The sequence below is a fragment of the Canis lupus genome, chromosome 8 (genome assembly GCF_048164855.1).
Source record: "Canis lupus baileyi chromosome 8, mCanLup2.hap1, whole genome shotgun sequence".
In the NCBI taxonomy this organism is placed as follows: domain Eukaryota; kingdom Metazoa; phylum Chordata; class Mammalia; order Carnivora; family Canidae; genus Canis; species Canis lupus.
In genome coordinates this window covers 32070658-32090315 of record NC_132845.1, presented here as the reverse complement: position 1 = coordinate 32090315, position 19658 = coordinate 32070658, and positions in this window count along the sequence as shown.

Below are 19658 nucleotides of genomic sequence, written 5' to 3'. Positions count from 1 at the left end.
TGGACTCCTATCTCACATTAAGGTCTTTCATCCATTTTGAATCAATTTTTGTATATGGTGTAAGGAAATGGTCCAGTTTCATTCTTCTGCATGTGGCTGTCCAATTTTTCCAACACCATTTGTTGAAGACACTGTTTTTTTTTTCCCATTGGATAGTCTTTCTTGCTTTGCCAAAGATTAGTTGACCATAGTGTTGAGGGTCCATTTCTGCATTTTCTATTCTGTTCCATTGATCTGTATGTCTGTTTTTGTGACAATACCATACTATCTTGATGATTACAAGGGCTAGTAATAGGGTTTGAAGTTCAGAATTGTGATGCCACCAGTTTTGCTTTTTTGTTTTGTTTTTTGTTTGTTTGTTTGTTTGTTTGTTTGTTTTTTTATCCAGTGTATCTTTGGGTATTTGGAGTCTTTTCTGGTTCTATACAAATTTTAGGAATTTTTGTTCCAACTCTATGAAATAAGTTGATGGTATTTGGATAGGAGTTGCATTGAATGTATAGATTGCTCTTAGTATCAGAGTCATTTAACAATATTTCTTCTTCTAATACATAAGTATGGAATGTTTTTCCATTTCTTTATGTCTTCTTCCATTTCTTTCACGAGTGTTCTATAGTTTTCTGAGTACAGATGTTTTGCAACTTTAGTTAGGTTCCTAGATATCATTTAGTTTAGGGTGCAATTGTAAATGGGATGAACTCCTTAATTCCTCTTTTTTCTGGCTCACTGTTACTGTAATCCAACTGACTTCTGTGCATTGATTTTATATCCTGCCACTTTGCTGAATTCCTGAATCCTGATTGATTTGCAGATGTTGAACCACCTTTGCAGCCCAGGAATAAATCCCACTTGGATGCGGTGAATAATCCTTTTAATATACTTTTGAATCCTATTGGCTAGTGTATTCTCTGCTTTGTTCAAGCCCCACTAGTATCTTTATAATAATTATTCTGAACGCTAATTCTCACATCTTACTTATGTCCATACTTATTAGGTCCATAGCAGTGAGTACCGCCTCTTGTTCTCTCTTTTGAGATGAGTTTTTCTGTCTTGTAATTCTATCCAAAGAAGAATAGATGGATGAGGGAACAACATGTTAAAATGGCAATAATGATTCCAGAGAAATATAAACTAGGCAAATCAGAACAGACCCTGTTGCTTCATTATTAGTGTATAGAAATGCAACAGTTTTCTGTACATTGATTCTTGTATCCTGCAACTTTATTGAATTTGTTTATCAGTTCTAGCAGTTTTTGGTGAATCTAAGGGTTTTCTATATAGAATATCTTGTCAGGGGCACGTGGGTGGCTCAGTCAGTTAGGCATCTGCCTTCAGCTCAGTCCATGATCCCAGGATTCTGAGATTGAGCCCCACATCATGTTCCCTACTCATTAGAGAGCCTGCTTCTCCCTCTCCCTCTGCCTCTCCTCTAGCTTATGCTCTCTCTCTTGCTCACTCTCTCTAAGAAATGAATACAATCTTAAAAATATATATATATTTATATCATATAAATATTGTATTATATACATATATATAATATATTTTAATGAAAGTTTAACTTCTTTCTTGCCTATTTGGATGCCTTTTATTTCTTTTTCTTGTCTGGTTGCTGTGCCTAGGACTTTCAGTACTATGTTAAATAACAGTGGTGAGAGTGGACATCCTTGTCTTTCTTGATTGTAGAGGAAGAGCTCTCAGTTCTTCTCCATTGAGGATGATATTTGCTTTTTTAAAATATATGGCCTTTATTATGTCAAAGTATGTTCCCTCTATCCTTACTTTGTTCAGGGCTTTATCATGAATGGATGTTATACTTTGTCAAGTGCTTTTTCATTATTGAAATGATCATATGGTTCTTATCATTTCTTTCATTAATGTGGTGTGTCACATTGATTAATTTGTTAATATTGAACCACCCTTGCAGCCCAGGCATAAATCCCACTTAATCATGGTGAATGACTTTTTTAATGTATTGTTGGATTGTTTGCTAGAATTTTAATAAGAATTTTTGCACCCATGTTCATCAGGGATATTGGCCTATAGTTTTCTTTTTTAGTGGAGTCTTTATCTGGTTTTGGCACCAGGGTAACGCTGGCCTTTTAGAATGGGTTTGGAAGTTTTCCTTCCTTTTCTATTTATTGGGATAGTTCAAGAAAAATAGGTATTAACTCTCCTTTAAATATTTGGCAGAATTCATCTGTGAAGCCATCTGGCACTGGACTTTTGTTTGTGGGAAATTTTTTGATTACTGATTCAATTTCTTTGCTGATTTTTGGTCTGCTGAAATTTCCTATTTCTTCCTGTTTCAATTTTGGTAGTTTATATGTTTATGAATTTATCCATTTCTTCTATGTGGTCCAATTTGTTGGCATAGCATTTTTCATAATATTCTCTTATAATTATTTGCATTTCTGTGGTATTGGTTATTTTTCCTCTCTCATTGTAATTTTATTTATTTGGGTCCTTTTGCTTTCCATTTTGACAAGTCTGGATAGATGTTTATTATTTTTTTTCAAAGAACCAGCTCCTGGAATCATTTATCTGTTCTATTGTTTTTTTGTTTTGTTTTGTTTTGTTTTTGTTTCTATATCATTTATTTCTGCTCTAATTGTTATTCTTTTCTTCCTTCTGATGGGTTTAGACTTCATTTGTTGTTCTTTTTCTAGCCCCCCTTAGGTGAAAAATTAAGTTATTAATTTGAGATTTTTCTTGCTTTTTGAGGTAGACCTGTATTACTATATACTTTCCTTTAAGACTACTTTTACTGCATCCCCAAAGTTTTGGGCCATTGTGTTTTAATTTTAATTTGTTTCCATGCATTTTTTTCCTTCAATTTCCCAATTGATCTATTCACTGTTTAGTAGATTATTGTTTAGCTTCTATGTATTTGTGGTCTTTCCAAATTTGTATTGAACCACAAGAGACCTTGACCAGCCAAAGTAACATTGAAAAAGAAAAGAAAAGCTGGAGGCATCACAATTCTGTACTTCAAGTTATATTACAAAGCTGTAGTGATCACAGTAGTATGGAAATTGCACAAAGATAGACACATAGATCAATAGAACAGAATAGAAAATCCAGAAATGAATCCATATCTATATGGTGAATTAATCTTTGACAAAGCCAGGAAGAATATACAATGGGAAGAAGACAGTCTCTTCAACAAATGGTTCTAGATACCTAGAAATAAACCTAAACAACAATATGCAAAAAATGAAACTGGACCACTTGCTTAAACTATACACAAAAACAAATTCAGAATGGATTAAAGACCTAAATGTGAGACTTGAACCAATAAAAATCCTAGAGAATCAGGCAGTAACTTCTTTGACATGAGTCCTAGCAACTGTTTTCTAGGTATGTTTCCTGAGAAAAGGGAAAAAAAGCAAAATATAAACTATTGGGACTTCACAAAAATAAAAAGCTTCTGTACTGCAAAAGAAACAATTAATAAAACTAAAAGACAAACTATAGAATTCAAGAAGATATTTCCAAATGATGACATATCTGATAAAGGGCTACTACACAAAATTTATAAAGAACTTATAAAACTCAACACCCCAAAAATGAATAATCCAGTTAAAAATGGCAGAAGATATGAATACACATTTTTCCAGACACCCAGATAGCCATTAGACACATGAAAAAGATGCTTAAAATCACTCATCAACAGGGAAATACAAATAAAAACTATAATAAGATATCACCACACCCTGTCAGAGTGGCTAAAATCAACAACATAAGAAAGAACAGCTGTTGGCAAGGATTTGGAGAAAAGGAAATCCACTTGCACTGTTGGAAATGCAAACTTGGTGCAGCCACTCTGATAAAACCTTGAGGTTCCTCAAAAAGTTAAAAATAGAACTATCCTATAATTCAGTATCTACACTATTAGGTATTTACTCAAAAAATACAATAATACTAATTTAAAGAGATACATGCACCCTGATGTTTATAGCAGCAAAATCTACAATAGACAAATTATGGAAATAGGCTGTGTCCATCAACTAATGAGTGGATAAAGAAGAACTGTATGTGTGTGTATATATACGTATATATGCACACACATACACTCATTGGAATGTTACTCAGCCATAACAGAGAATGCAAAATTGCCATTTGCAACAACATGGATGTAACTAGAGAGTATTATGCTAAGTGAAATAAAGTCAATTAGGGAAAAGACAAATATCACATAATTTCACTCATATGTGTAATTTAAGAAACAAATGAGTAAGTAGGAAAAAGAGTGGGAGAGAGATAACCAAGAAACAGACTCTTAACTAGAGAACAAGCTGATGGTTACCAGAAGGGAGGTGAGTGTGGGGGTGGGGAGAGGTTAAATGGGTGATGGGGATTAAGGAATATACTTTTTTTTTAATGAGCACCGGGTGATATATGGAAGTGTTGAATCACTGTATTGTACATTTGAAACAAATATTATACTATGTGCTAACTGGAGTTTAAATTAAAAAATAAAAAAATAAGAAAAGAGATTATGTGTTAGCAAAGGTGTGGAGAAAAGGGAACCCTTGTATGCTACTGGTGGGAATGTAAATTGATATAGCCCTATGGAATCCCTCAAAAAATTAACAGAACTACCACATAGCAATACTATTTCTAGGTATATATCCAAAAGAAACGAAATAAGCATCTTGAAGACATCTCTGTGCTAACCATGTTCATTGCAACAGTATTCACAGTAGCCAAGATATGGAAAATTAAAATCTTTAAAAAACTAAAAGAAAAAGTAAGGGTATATCAGAAAGAAAAGAAAATAATAAAATTATTGATTCTTCTCTGTGAAAAAAATGATCATCACTGATTGGAAAAAAAAACAACGACAAAAAAAACAGCAGTGGGACACCTGGGTGGCTCAGCAGTTGAACATCTGCCTTTGGCTCAGGGTGTGATCCCAGGATCTGGGATCAAGTCTCACATCTGGATCCTTGCAGGAAGTCTGCTTCTCCCTCTGCCTATGTCTTTGCCTCCTCTCTCTCTTCATGTCTCTCATGAATCAATAAATAAAATCTTTTAAAAAAAGAGAAAGGAAAAAAACCCCTGCAGTTTCTTATATCAAAAAGAGAGGTACTTTGAACTAGTAATCTAATCAATATATCAACTCTCACATTTCTCTACATATAACTATTACTATTTATTAGAGGAATAACATTTACTAAATAACAGATATTGCAAATTATATTCTCACAATGTTAACTTCTGAAAGAATGTACAAATAATAGTTTAAATATTTTGACTAATAAATATGGTCCTTTCAAAACCACATCAAGCAAAAAACAGTAAAAAATGCATTCTAATTCGAGTTAACATTAAACCAATATTTACATAAATTTCTAAAAGAAACAATAAAATCCTAAATCATAAATTCAAAAGCTAGGAAACATTTTAAAAAGAATATATATGCCCCATATAAAATATATTTATGCCCATGTAAAACACACACACATACACAAATCAGAATAAAATTAATATTAAAAATAAATAATAGTGAAAGGGAATAAAGGGGAAAGGAGAATAAATGAGTGGGAAATATCAGAAAGGGGGACAGAACATGGAAGACTCCTAACTCTGGGAAATGAACTAGGGGTGGTAGAAGGGGAGGAGGGCGGGGGGAGGGGGTGACTGGGTGGCGGGCACTGAGGTGGGCACTTGATGGTATGAGCACTAGGTGTTATTCTGTATGTTGGCAAATTGAACACCAATAAAAAATAAATTTATTATTAAAAAAATTCAATAACATTTCCCAGAAAATGAATAAGACCCAATTGTAGTGAGAAGTTCACTATGCATCATAGAATTATTGACCTAGAACATTCAACTCAAGAAATATTGTGATAGAGATGCCTGGGTGGCTCAGTGGTTAAGTGTCTGCCTTTGGGTCACAGCATGATCTCGGAGTTTTGGGATCAAGTTCCATCTGCAGGGAGCCTGCTTCTCCCTCTGCTTGTGTCTCTGTCGCTTTCTGTATCTCTCTCATGAATAAAAAATAAATAAAATCTTTAAAAAAAAGAAATATTGTGATAAAGTTTTTGGGCTTTAAAAATTAAACACACACACACACACACACACACACACACACACACCAAAACTCCAGGTCTCCAGGAATTAAGAATGAGCCACATTAAAAAAAAATAATAATAATAAATAAAAATTTAAAAAATCCATTCACTGATAAAACAACATGCAATAAAGATTATAGACTACCATTTCTAAGAAGCTCAATAAAAGCAAGTATGAGCTAAATCTGTTATATCCATCCGTCTCTTAAATATAAAGGATGTAAAAACATTCTTGTATGTGGAATACTTCAGGGAATACTGCAAATGAATTCTTCTTGAATCTACTAAAAGATGAGCTATATCCAACAAAGTGAAAACTGGGAAACTTCAGAAAATGGCTCATGGAAGTACTGACCATACTTAATTGTAGATCTGTAGATCTAAGACTATATCAAAGGTGGTACAAGGCTGTAAGAGTAATATGGTTATGTTCTCTAAAAAAAAGGACAACAATAAATAATATAAATAAAATGTTGGAGGAGGAATGTATATTGTCACATCAGTAGCAGTTGGTAGTCAAAGAATGTTATCGTCACCTGACAATTCAAACAATAGATGGTTAAACAAAAAGAAAGACTTAAAGGTAATTTACTAAATATTATTATAAAGGGAACCATGTGAACAAAAGTCCAAATCTTTTATGATTTAAAAAGGAAAAAGTAAATGGACCACATATAAGTGTAGATGCAACAGAATATAATATTTATTGTAGTTATACTATTTTATTATTAATAAGATGAGAAGTTGAAACCAGATGTCAGACATAACAATACATGCCTAACTCACTTATTTTGAAAAACTAAAAGGATTCCAGTTTATCTCACAAAGCAGCAGCATCTAAATTTTTGTGATTTAACACAGACATACCTAAAGTAATGACTCTCAAAGGCTAACCATAAGGGATGGAGAAGATACAACAGAAAAACAGAAAAATTAAGAAAGTAGGAGATAGAAACCTTATATCAGACAAACTATAACTGAGAAAAAAGCATTAAATGTACCACCATTAACATAACATAATGATAAAAGCCACAATTCATTTCCATACAGTGTACATTAAAGAGATATAATATAGAAAGAAACAGACCAATAATAGATTTAAGCCATTCTTTTTTTTCTTGTCAGTATAAATCAAGTGAAAACATTAAACAAGAGGTAGAAGATCTCAATGACATAATCAATAAATATACATATAACTATATTGTATCTTGTTAAAAATATACCTTTTTATAGGAACACATGGAACATTCACAAAATGAATCACACACATATCATTAGGTCAAAAGAAAGCATCAATAAGTCCTATAAAGCAGAAATAATACAGATAGCAATCTTAATAAATGAAATCAATAAAACTGATAATTAAAGACAACATTTAAAAAAATACTTTCTCTGGGATTCTTTTTTTAAATGGAAAGCTTTTTTGGTTTATGAAAGTAATAATTAGCTTGAAGCCTAAGAAAGCAGAAAAGAAATATAATACTACCTGCCTTAGAGTTTTATTGGAAGGAATCAATGATAGAAAGCAGTGAAAGGAATACAGAAAAACATTTAAAATGATTGCTATCATTCAATATATCTTATTTATTAAAAATTATTGACTTCTAGTTTTAGCTCTGATAGAAGTTGTAAATTCCGTCCTTAAAGAAATAAAACAACTGATAATAAGGAAATCAATGTTTCCCCTTGAGCTTATCAGAGAACTGACCTTACAGAGAAAACCTAAAATCTGTAGAGGCAAATACAAAGAACCACAGCTGAGGTTTGATTATTTAGAATAGAAGACAGTAGAACCTTTAACTGGTAGAAACATTTAAATGGCAATTTTGACAAATTATTGAAGGATGAATGTGAATTAGCATGAGACTAAGAAACTCCTGGGAACTCATCTTAGGAGGCTCCATATTTTTGTGGTTTTACCTCTTGGAACTTCACCAGGTTCTCACAGTAAAATCTAAGAAAAATCCCATCACGTTCTGACATGTTGAGAGGAAAAATAAACATTTTGAAAATGATTTCATTCTGAATAACAAAGAACCATTCACCAGAGAAAAAGACCATCAGAGCCTTATCCCACAAAGCACAAAGGGTTTTTGTCCAATTCCACTCCTCGCTCTTCCTGTCTTCCATTAGGAAAAATCCTAAGAAACATTTGTGAGGGTCACATCCCAGGAAAACAAGTTTTCTGGAAGATTAAGATTTAATAGTAATATTATAGGGCACTTCTCCCTTCACATCACCACACAAGATTCCAGAGTAGTAAATGCAAATTACGCCTAAAATTGCTGAAGATACAAACTACATTTAAGGAGTAAGGTTTTTTTTTTTTTTTTAAGATTTTAATTTTTTATTCATGAGAAAGAGAAAGAGGCAGAGACATAGGCAGAGGGAGAAGCAGGCTACCCGCAGGGAGCTGAATCCCAGACTCCATCCCTAGACTGGGGATGATGCCCTGAGCTGAAGGCAGACGCTCAACTGCTGAGCCACCCACATGTTCCTACGGAGTAGTTTTTAAGGAAATCCAAAGATAACAGGGGAGACAAAAACAAAGATACTAGAGGAATTTGAAGCCCCAGCACCAATAACTACAACATTAAGGACAGTCTAATTTCTAGCTGTACCATCAAAAAAAACTTCATACTAAATGTCTTCTACTTCAATATCTAGTTTTCTAATACATAATATTTGAATTTCAATAAAAAATAACAAATCATGCTAAAAAGTAAGAAAACACAAAATTTGGAATGACAAAGAAAGCATCTGAACCAGACTTAAATATAGCACAGATAGATGATCAGAAAGATCATAGAGGAAATATAAAATAACCATAATAAATATGTTAAGGCTTCTAATAGAAAAGAAGACAAAGCACACAACAAGGAGAGTAATATTGGCAGAGATATGGAAATTTGAAGAAATAACCAAAAGAAGTAACCCAAAACAAATTAAAATGCTATAACAGAGTTTAAGAATGCTTTTTATTGGCTCATCAGTAGACTGAATATGCCCAAAGAAAAAATAAGTAAGCTTAAAGATAAGTCAATAAACACACAAACTGAAATACAGAAGAAAAAAAATTTAAATTTGAAAACTGGAATAATTTCAAAATGGGTAAGTAACCTGCATAATTATAATAATTGAAAGAGAAGAAGGCACAAAGCAGAGGAATATTTAAATTAATGATGTGGGGAAAAGCACCTAACTTTGAGGAACAAGAATAAGAATCACAAAGGACTTCTCAACAGAAGCCATGCAAAAAAAAGAAATACAGTGTTAAATAATCAACCAATGTAGAATTCCATATGCATGAATTTACCCTTTAAAAGTGGTAAAACAAATCAAAACCACAATGATATATTACCTCACACCAGTCGGAATGTCTAAAATTAACAAGTCAGGAAACAACAGATGTTGGCAAGGATGCCAAGAAAGGGGAACCTTTTTATACTGTTGGTGGGAATGCAAGCTGAGGCAGCCACTCTGGAAAACAGTATGGAAGTTCCTCAAAAAGTTGAAAATAGAGCTACCCTACACCCCAGCAATTTCACTATTAGGGATTTACCCCAAAGATACAAATGTAATGATCTGAAGAGTCACCCCAAGTTTTAAAGCACAAAGTCCACAATAGCCAATATATGGAAAGAGCCCAGATGTCCATTGACAGATGAATAAATAAAGAGCATGTGGCATATATACACTACTTAGCCATCAAAAAAGAAAGAAATCTTGCCATTTGCAGCAATGTGGATGGAACTAGAGGATATTATGCTACGTGAAATAAGTCAATAAAAGAAAGACAATTATCATATGATCTCATATGTGGAATTCAAAAAAACAAAGCAACAAAATAGAGGATCATAGGGGAAGGGAGGAAAAAAAAAACAAGATGAAATCAGAGATGGAGACAGACCATAAGAAACTCTTTTTTTTTTTTTTTAAAGTTTTTATTTATTCACTCATGAGAGACACACAGAAAAAGGTAGAGAGAGAAATAAGCTCAATGTGGGGAGCCCAATGTGGGACTTAATCCCAGGACTCAAGGATCATGCCCTGCACAGAAGGCAGAGGCTCAACCATTGAGCCACCCAGGCAATCCTAATCCTAGGAAACAAACTAAGGGTCACTGGAGAGGACGACAGTGGGGTGGCGTGGGGTAACTGGGTGATGGACATTAAGAAGGGCACACAATGTAATGAGCACTAGGTATTATATAAGACTGATGAATCACCAACTTCTGCCTCTGAAACCCATTGGTTAACACTATATATTAATTAATTGAATTTAAATAAAAAACATTTTAAGTTCATTTTAAATAAAATTTTAAATTAAACAATAATCTTTTAACAATATCATTAATGTTTTAACAATAATGTTAAATAATGTTTATCTAAAACATTTTAAATAAAATTTTCTTCAGACAAAAAATGAGGGAATTCATTGCCATCAGACTTAACTTACCAAAAAGGTCAAAAAGAAGTTCTTCAAGGGGAAGGAAAATAAAATAGGTCAGAAACTCAATTCACAAAGGAAATATGTCATGGAAGGAATAAATTAATATAAAATAAAATCTTTCAGCTTTTATTTTTATTGACCTAAAAATAATTTTTTAACATGGTAATTGTGAACATATATTGGATGTTTATAGCATATAGATAAGTGCAGGAAGTATTCTAGGAGACAAGATATAAGAACTGGGAATAATCTGTCATAAAATATTTGTACTGCCCATGAAGTGGTAAGGTGTTTTTTTTTTTTTTTTTTTTTTTTTTTTTTTTTTTTTTTAATGGCCTTAAATTGTAAATGTATATTGCAAGCTCTGGGACAACTTTTAAACTTTTTTTTTTTTTTTTTTTTTTTAATGAAGAATGATCGATATGCTAAAAGAAGAGAAAACTTAAATCATACAACATGCCAGTTAAAACCAGAGATTTCTGGGGTGCCTGGGTCGCTTGGTTAGTTAAATGTCTGCCTTTGGCTCTGGCCATGAAGTTCTAGGATGGAGCCTCCACATCAGGCTCCCTTGAGAGTCAGCTTCTTCCTCTCCCTCTGCCTCTTCCTCTGCTTGTGCTCTCTTTCTCTTTCTGTCAAATCAATAAATGAAATCTTTAAAACAAGCAAACAAACAAAAAACCAAAAAATAGAAATTGCAGGGGCTCCCGGGTGGCTTAGTTGGTAAAGCATCTCACTCTTGATTTTGGCTCAGGTCATGATTTCAGGGTTGAGAGATTGAGCCCCACCACGTCAGACTCCACATGGGGCATGGAGACTGCTTAAGATTCTCTTTCTTCAGGCAGCCCTGATGGCCCAGTGGTTTAGCACCGCCTTCAGCCCAGGGCCTGAGTCTGGAGACCCGGGATCTAGCCCCACATTAGGCTCCCTGCATGGAGCCTGCTTCTCCCTCTGCCTGTGTCTCTGCCTCTCTCTCTCTCTCTCTCTTTGTTCTCTCATAAATAAATAAATAAAATCTTAAAAAAAAAAGTTTCTCTCTCTTCCTCTACTCCTTCTCCCTGTTCCCCTCCCAACTCATGCTTTCTTTTGCCCTCTCTCTTTTTCCAAAAAAACAAAAAACAAAACAAAGATTATAGAAAGAGGAAAAGAAACAAAAAAGAATAAGTACAATGAATAGGAAAAGAATTACAAATAATATCTATATTAACAATTACTTTAAGTGTCAAAGTCGAAATATACCAATAAAAGATATTGTCCTAAAAGATAAAACATAAACACAATTCATATTCTCTAAAAGAAACACATTTTAAACGTAAAAAAACAGACAGATTAAAATTAAAGTTATGGAGAAAGAAATACCATTCTAATAGTAGTAAAGAAAAAGACAACAGACTTCAGAACCGTGAAAATTATCAGTCATAAAAACAGGCAGTACACAGTGATAAAGGGGTAAGTTCTCCTACCCCTTAACACAAACCTATACATATAACAATAGATAGTCAAAATATGTGAAGCAAAGACTGATAAAACTAAAAGGAGAAATACACAGTCTGCTATTGTAGTTGAAGATTCCAAAGCCCTTCTTTTGGTAACAGGAAGGGATCAAGGAATAGAAATCAGCAATAGTACAATTGACATGAACAGACTTTTTTTTTTTTTTTTAAATAATTTAGTATTTATTAGAGAGAGACTGAGAGAGCATGAGCAGGGGGAGGAGCAGAAGGAGAGAGACAAGCAGACTCCCCATTGAGCACAAAACCCAAGGTGGGACTCTATCCCATGACCTTGAGATCATGATCTGTCCCAAAATCAAGAACCAAGACACTTAATGGACTGAGCCACCCAGGTGACCTTGAACAAATTTTTAACCTATTTTATCTACCTGATATTTATAGAACACTTCATCCAATAGAAGCAGAATATAGATTCTTAAGTTCAAATGGAAAACTCATGAACACAGAATACAATACTAGGTCATAAAACACAATACAAATAACATAAAATATATTTTCAGGCCATAATGGAGTTAAAATAGTTATCAATAGGAAAAAGCAGAAAAATCACCAAATGTTCAGACATTTAAAAAAATAGTATGAAATACACAAACATTTAACTAAAAAGGTCTCAGGAGAATTAAAACAATTTTTGAAGTAAACAAAAATGAAAATAAAACATCTAAATTTGTAGTATGCAGTGAAAATAGTGATTAGAAGGAAAATTAGAGCATTAAATACATATTTTAGAAAAGAAGAAAGCATGCAAATAGTCTAATCTTCTATCTCAGAAACAGGAGATACTTAAGTTCAAAGCAAACCGAAAAAAAAGAAATTATAATATAGAGCAGAAATCTCTTACCTTGAAACCAGGAAAATGGCAGCCCCAGTGGCCCAGAGGTTTGGCGCCGCCTTCGGCTGGAGGTGTGATCCTGGAGACCCAGGATCCAATCCCATATTAGGCTCCCTGCATGGAGCCTGGTTTTCTCCCTCTTCTCTGCCTGTGTCTCTGCCTCTCTCTCTCTGTCTGCTATGAATAAATAAATAAAATCTTAAAAAAAAAGAAAAAAGAAAAAAGAAAAAAGAAACCAGGAAAATAACAGAAAAAATTAAACAGAAGATGGATTCATTAAAAGATTAAACTTCTAGCCAGGCTAACCAAATAAAAAGAAAAAAAAAGTCACAAAATGCCTATAAATAATACTCTGGACATTAAAAGCTTAATAAAGAATATTATGGACTACAAGGTCCCCCACAAAAAATTCATATATTGAAGCTTTAATCCTCAATGTGATGATGTTAGAAGGCAAGGCATTTGAAGGGCAGTTAAGCTTCAATGAGATCACAAGGGTGGGGTCTTCATGATAAGATTAGTGCCCTTATAAGAAGAGGTGAGAGAGCTTGTCTTTTCCCTCTCTCTATCACGTGAGGATACAGCATGAAGACAGCTGTCAGCAGCCCAGGAGAGGGTTTTCATCAGACACCAACATCTGTGAGCAATTTCCTTATTTTCTTCCCAGCTTCCAAAATTGTGAGAAATAAATATTGTTTCAGTCACCCAGTCTATAGTACTTTGCTATAGTAGCCCAAATTAACTAACACAAAGGGATACTATGAATAACTTTATGCCCACAATTTGGTAACTAAAAAAAATATATAAAATTACCTCAGAGATGCAAAGTTTTAAAAGTCAAACAAGGAGAAATAGGTAATCACAATAAGTCCATTTATATTAACAACATTGAATAAAAACCTTCCAAAAAAGAAAGCATCAGGAAGGAAAGAAAGGAGCGAAGCATAAGAGAGATAAGGAAGATTTTCCATAATCTTTATCAGGAAACAGAAGCATAAGAACACCTCATTTCTTTTGATGGTCAGTATTTTCCTAATACCAAAACTATATAAAACCATTACTAGACAGGAAAACTATTGACAAAATAATGTTAGAGTTTATATGGAAAGGCAAAGACCTATAAGACCCAATACAATACTAAAGAAGAACAAAGTTGGAGTAGTATCTGACTTCAAGACTTATTATAAAGCTATAATAAACAAGAGAGTGAGGTATTGATAAAAGAATAAACACACAGTTCAAAAAATGAAATGAAGTGTCTGGAAATAGACTCACACAAATATTGTCAACTTATCTTTGAAAAAGGAGCAAAGGCAATTCACTGGAACAAAGGTATTCTTTTCATCAAATAATGCTGGAACACTTTGACTTCCAGATAAAAAATATATCTATATCTATATTAATATCTAGACACACAACTTCTGAAAGTAACTTCAAAATGGATCACAGACCTAACTATAAAACTCAAGCTATAAAACTACTAGAAGAAAACAAAGAAGAAAATATGGATGACCTTGGGTTTGGTGATAACTTCTTAGATACAATACTAAGAGCATAATCCATGAAAAAAAAATTTGAGAAGTTGGAGTTATGAAAATCTGCTCTGCATAAAGATACTATTAACAGAGTGAAAAGACAAGCTACAAAGAAGGAGAAAGTATTTATAAAACACATATCTGATAAAAGACTAATCCGAAACATACAAATATCTCTTGAAACTCAACAGTTAAAACAATTTCTCTTGAAAATAAGCAAAAGATCTGAATTGATACCATACCAAATAAAATATACAGAAGAAAAATAAGCTTATTAAAAGAATCTTAACATCATTTGTCACTATGGAAAGTGTAAATTAAAACAAGATAGCACCACACACCTATTGGAATTGCTTAAAAAAACAAAAACAAAAACACCAAAAAAAAGTTGGTGATACCAAAAGATTGTGAGGATGCAGATAACAGAAATTCTAATTCACTGCTGGAGGGAATATAAAGTGATACTGCTACTTTAGAAGACAGTTCCGCAATTTTCTAAAAAACTAAACAGTTTTCTCATGTTACGCATCAATTGCATTTTCAGTTAATAGGTAGCTGATCTGAAAATTTATTTCCACTAAAAAACCTGCACATGATGTTTATAGAACTTCATTCATAACTGCAAAAAAGAAAACAGGCAATTTTTCATTTAGCAGGTGAATGAACAAACTATGGTACATCTATACAAAGGAATATTCAGCAGTAAAAAAGAAATTATCTATCAAGCATGAAAAGGTATTGAAGAACCTTTAATGTGAAAAGCTGTGTGAAAGAAGCAAGTCTAAAAAGGCTACATACTGCATGATTCCAATTATACAGCATTCTAGAAAAGGGAAAACCATGAAGATAATAAAAATGATCAGTGGTTGACAGGTATGGGAGGGTTGAACAGGTGAAACACGAGGGACATTTTAGGGCTATGCAACTATTCCTTATGGTATTGTAATGGTGGACACATGACATTATGCATTTGTCAAAACTCACAGAATTTTACAAAATAAAAAAATAATTCTGTCTTTATATTTTAACAAGCCATTTTAGGAGGCAGACATACCCCAGGAAGGCATGTAGAAAGTGATGACTAACCACAGGCGACCAATAAAGGACAGTGGGGGTTAGGGGTGCGAATTCCCAGGCAGACAAAAATCTGCATCTAACTTGATTCCCTCAAAACTTTACTAGTAGTCTACTGTTGACCAGAAGCCTTACCGAAAACATAGTTGGTTACACATATTTTAGATGTTACACGTGTTACATACTGTATTCTTACAATAAAGTTAAGCTAGAGAAAAATAAAGAGGTATTAAGAAAACCATAAGAGAAAATACATTTATTGTGAAGTATTTATTATAAAGTATTTATTGAAAAAATTCTTCATATACATGGACTGTGCAACTCAACCTCGTGTTGCTCAAGGGTCAACTGTATATTACAAGTGCATGAAACAACCTCAGTGAAAGGGAAGAGGGAAGATACTAACCTAAGTAACTTTGGAAATGCGTGAAATCTGTAGCACTTAAGGCAAAATTACTTGATAAAGTTGTGTCCAGTGGGCAAAAAGGTTAAGAACACTGATACTGTTGTAAAAGTATGCAAGAACTGAACTATTATGTAAATGAATGGCCCATGGTGTAGGTCTGGGTTTCTTACTGTTGGCTGGAAATTTACTGATATGCATGTGCAGAAGTCTTGAATGGTAGTAATGCACTAGAGTTGGAGACATCAGGTTTACCCTAATATAGACACATATAATTGCATATGAAGTATTTAGTGAATGTTCCTTACTTTATCAGCTGAGAGGGCCTAAAAACTAGGATATTTCTTATTAATAACCTCACCTAGTGCCCAGACTTAGTTCCTAGTGTGATTCTCCAATGAAAGGAACCAGTGCTCCTTGGGGAAATGGCTAATTCTAAGATTGGGCCTGGAAATAAACCAGATGATCCTGGAGCTCTTTCAGTTTCAGAGGACATTTAAAAATTTTATCATTGCTCATACAAACAAACAAACAAAATCAAACAGACAAGAAACTAACTTATATGTCATAAGTCAAGGAAGCACAAGAACCAATTGAAAGAGATCCCAAATGCCAAAGTCCCTGAAGAGATCCTAATGTTCCTAAGGCTGGAGCAACCTGAGCAGGAACACAGATAAAGTAGTATTGGATTTTAATCAAAATTTAAAAATAAATATCTATGAGCCCACACTGATATAAATGATTGGATAATTAAACACATGAAGAAGCAAGTGAGAATTTAGACAGAATTCACCCTATAAAATGGAATAATTTGGCAAAAAAGAACATAGGAAATATTCCTGAGTCTCCCAGAAAATAACACTGATCAAACATAAACATTCAAGGAAATAAAATATATACTGTGATTATCTATGGGAAAACTCAAGAACTGTAGGCTTAAACATAGGGAAAAGGAATTACTTTGACTGACTCATACATAATAATTTAATTCTCATATGTAATATTCTGAATAGAACAGGAAATACGTTAAGCCATATCAATAAACCTAGAATCAGTCTCCTTTTGCTTTTTGAAATTGAAGCAAAATAAGTACTTGAAAGAAATGAAATATTCTTGAAAATAATAGACTAAGTTCCTCTTATTTGGAGTGAATATCATTTCTTATGTCCTAGAACAATATTAAAATAATGTTTAGTATACACTATATATTTAGCTTAATTTAGCAAATTCATTGCAAAAGCATTCAAAGATTCTTGACATTTAAAAATTTTATCATTGCTCCAACATTGCAAATTTAGGGGTATGTTATGGGTATACAGTACAAGTTTTGTTAAATATATAGAAATGTGGAATTTTAGAGTAAATATACCCATGGACACACCCACATTCACCCACACCCACCCACCCACCCACACATACACATGCATATACACACATACATATATATGATTACTTTATATATACATATATACATATATACATATATGATATATATACAGATTACTTTAACTAATCATACATAGCACAGAATTCAAAAAGCAGACAAGGACATATGCATGGCAAAAACAAAGATTCTTGGTCCTCTAGCCATGCAATTCTCACAAACAAAATAGTTTCTTATTTGTAGCTCACGGATATTAAGTACAGTGAAACACATATACCCATCCATGTGGATATGTGTATGTATAAAAGTGTAAATATGTGCATATGCATACATACCTGTATGTATTTGTAATTTCATGAATAGTCTTATATAATAGAGTCCTAGGGATAGAATTACTGGATTAAAATGCACACTGTAAACTTTAATAAGGTTGCCAAATTTTTATCAAAGTCACAGCAATTTACCCTTCCACAAACATATCCTTGTCATACAAAAATTTATCCAACTTTTTAATCTTCATAATTTGATAAAAATAGGTAACTGTGGTTTCATTGTTGCATTTCTCTTATATTTTTTCTTTTTTTTCTTTTTTTTTTTTGCATTTCTCTTATATTGAACAAAGTTACACAATCTATAATATGTTTAATAACTATTACACTTCACATCAACTTTTTTCATATTTTAGCTCATTTTTTTTAGGTTTTTAAGATTTTTCTTAATGACTTGTAGGTGCTTATATGTAAAGGTGATTTATTTATCAAATAATTATCCTTTTGTATACATTTCCAGTTTATCATTTGTCTGTTTCTCATGATACACTCCAAAATTTAACGTTTAAATTTGGTCTTCTTTGTGCTCTTGAGGCTTTGAGTCATACTAAGAAAAGCTTTCAATAATCTATGATTATAAAATAATCATATTTTCTTATACTGTTATATTATTTCTGCTTAAATCTTTGAATTATTAGGTATTTATTTTGATTTAAAACCTGACATATGGATCTTATTTGGGGAGAAGGTGAGGAGGCTGTTTTTAATGTTTTTCAGACTGCTATTGTACTATCTCAACCATGTTTATTAAATAATACATCTGTTCCCCACTGATATGGAATATTGTATTTATCAAAAACTATATTCTTTAATATTTATGTTTATTTGAGGGGTTTCATTCACTCATCCATCCTATAAAAATTATCAAGGTTATCAAGGTACTTTCATTCCAGGTGATTTTGTTTTGTTACCATTATTTTTTTAAGTTTTGAAGATTATATATGTATATAATTTTACTCATACAGAAACAAACATATGTATACATAAATATATGTGTGTATGTATATATACAAAAGCACATAAATATTACTTTTCAGCAAATAAGCAGAGCATTAAATGGTTACTTTTATATTCCTCTAACAACATTGAACAATGCCAACAATCTTAGTTAGAAATACATTGGAAAACATTGCTATTTATTTATTTATTTATTTTAAGATTTTATTTATTTATTCATGAGAGACACACAGAGAGAGGGGCAGAGATACAGGCAGAGGGAGAAGCAGGCTCCATGCAGGGAGCCCGATGCAGGACTCGATCCCAGGACTCTGGGATCTCGACCTGAGCCAAAGGCAGATGCCCAACCGCTGAGCCACCCAGGCATCCCCATTGCTATTTCTTTAGTATTTAACTGTGCTCTTGAGTAGAGTTTACTAATAGCTCACATAGGGTTTTTATTTAGTCACTATTTATTGTTAAATTAATATCTAGTTGTGTTTTTTATAACATACATATATGCGTGTATATTATTAAACATGTGATAAATAAACATGTATATTTATATATAAAATATATAAACATATATATATATATATTAGTTTTGATATCAACCTTATGATTGCTCCATAAAAATTATTTAGGATCTTACCTTCTTTTTCTGTCTTCTGGGAAGATTTGATTTTCATTTGCATTATTAATTCTTTACAAACTTGATAGATTTCTCCTCCAAGTGTTGAGAAATAGCACATTACTGGCTTGGGGGATAAAAAGAATAGTCCTATAACAGTTTTACACGTTTATGGTAATTTTATTTTTTCTATTGCCCTATTGTTCTATGTTTGCAATTTATAAGTTCCTAATAATTAGCTACATCTTACTACTATTTAAATTTATTTATGAAGACATGAAAAGTATTCTCATGATTCTTTTCATTGTAATTCTCTTATGGATATTTTATCTTGCTATTTCTATTTTGTGTCTATTTCTCCTCATTCAGTTAAAGCTGCCTTGATGAATTTTTTCTATTTTCAAAGTAATAGCTCTTAGATTTATATGTTCCACCATATTCTACTTTATTTCATTAATTGCTTTTTCCCAATTAGGTTTATTTTCTACCTC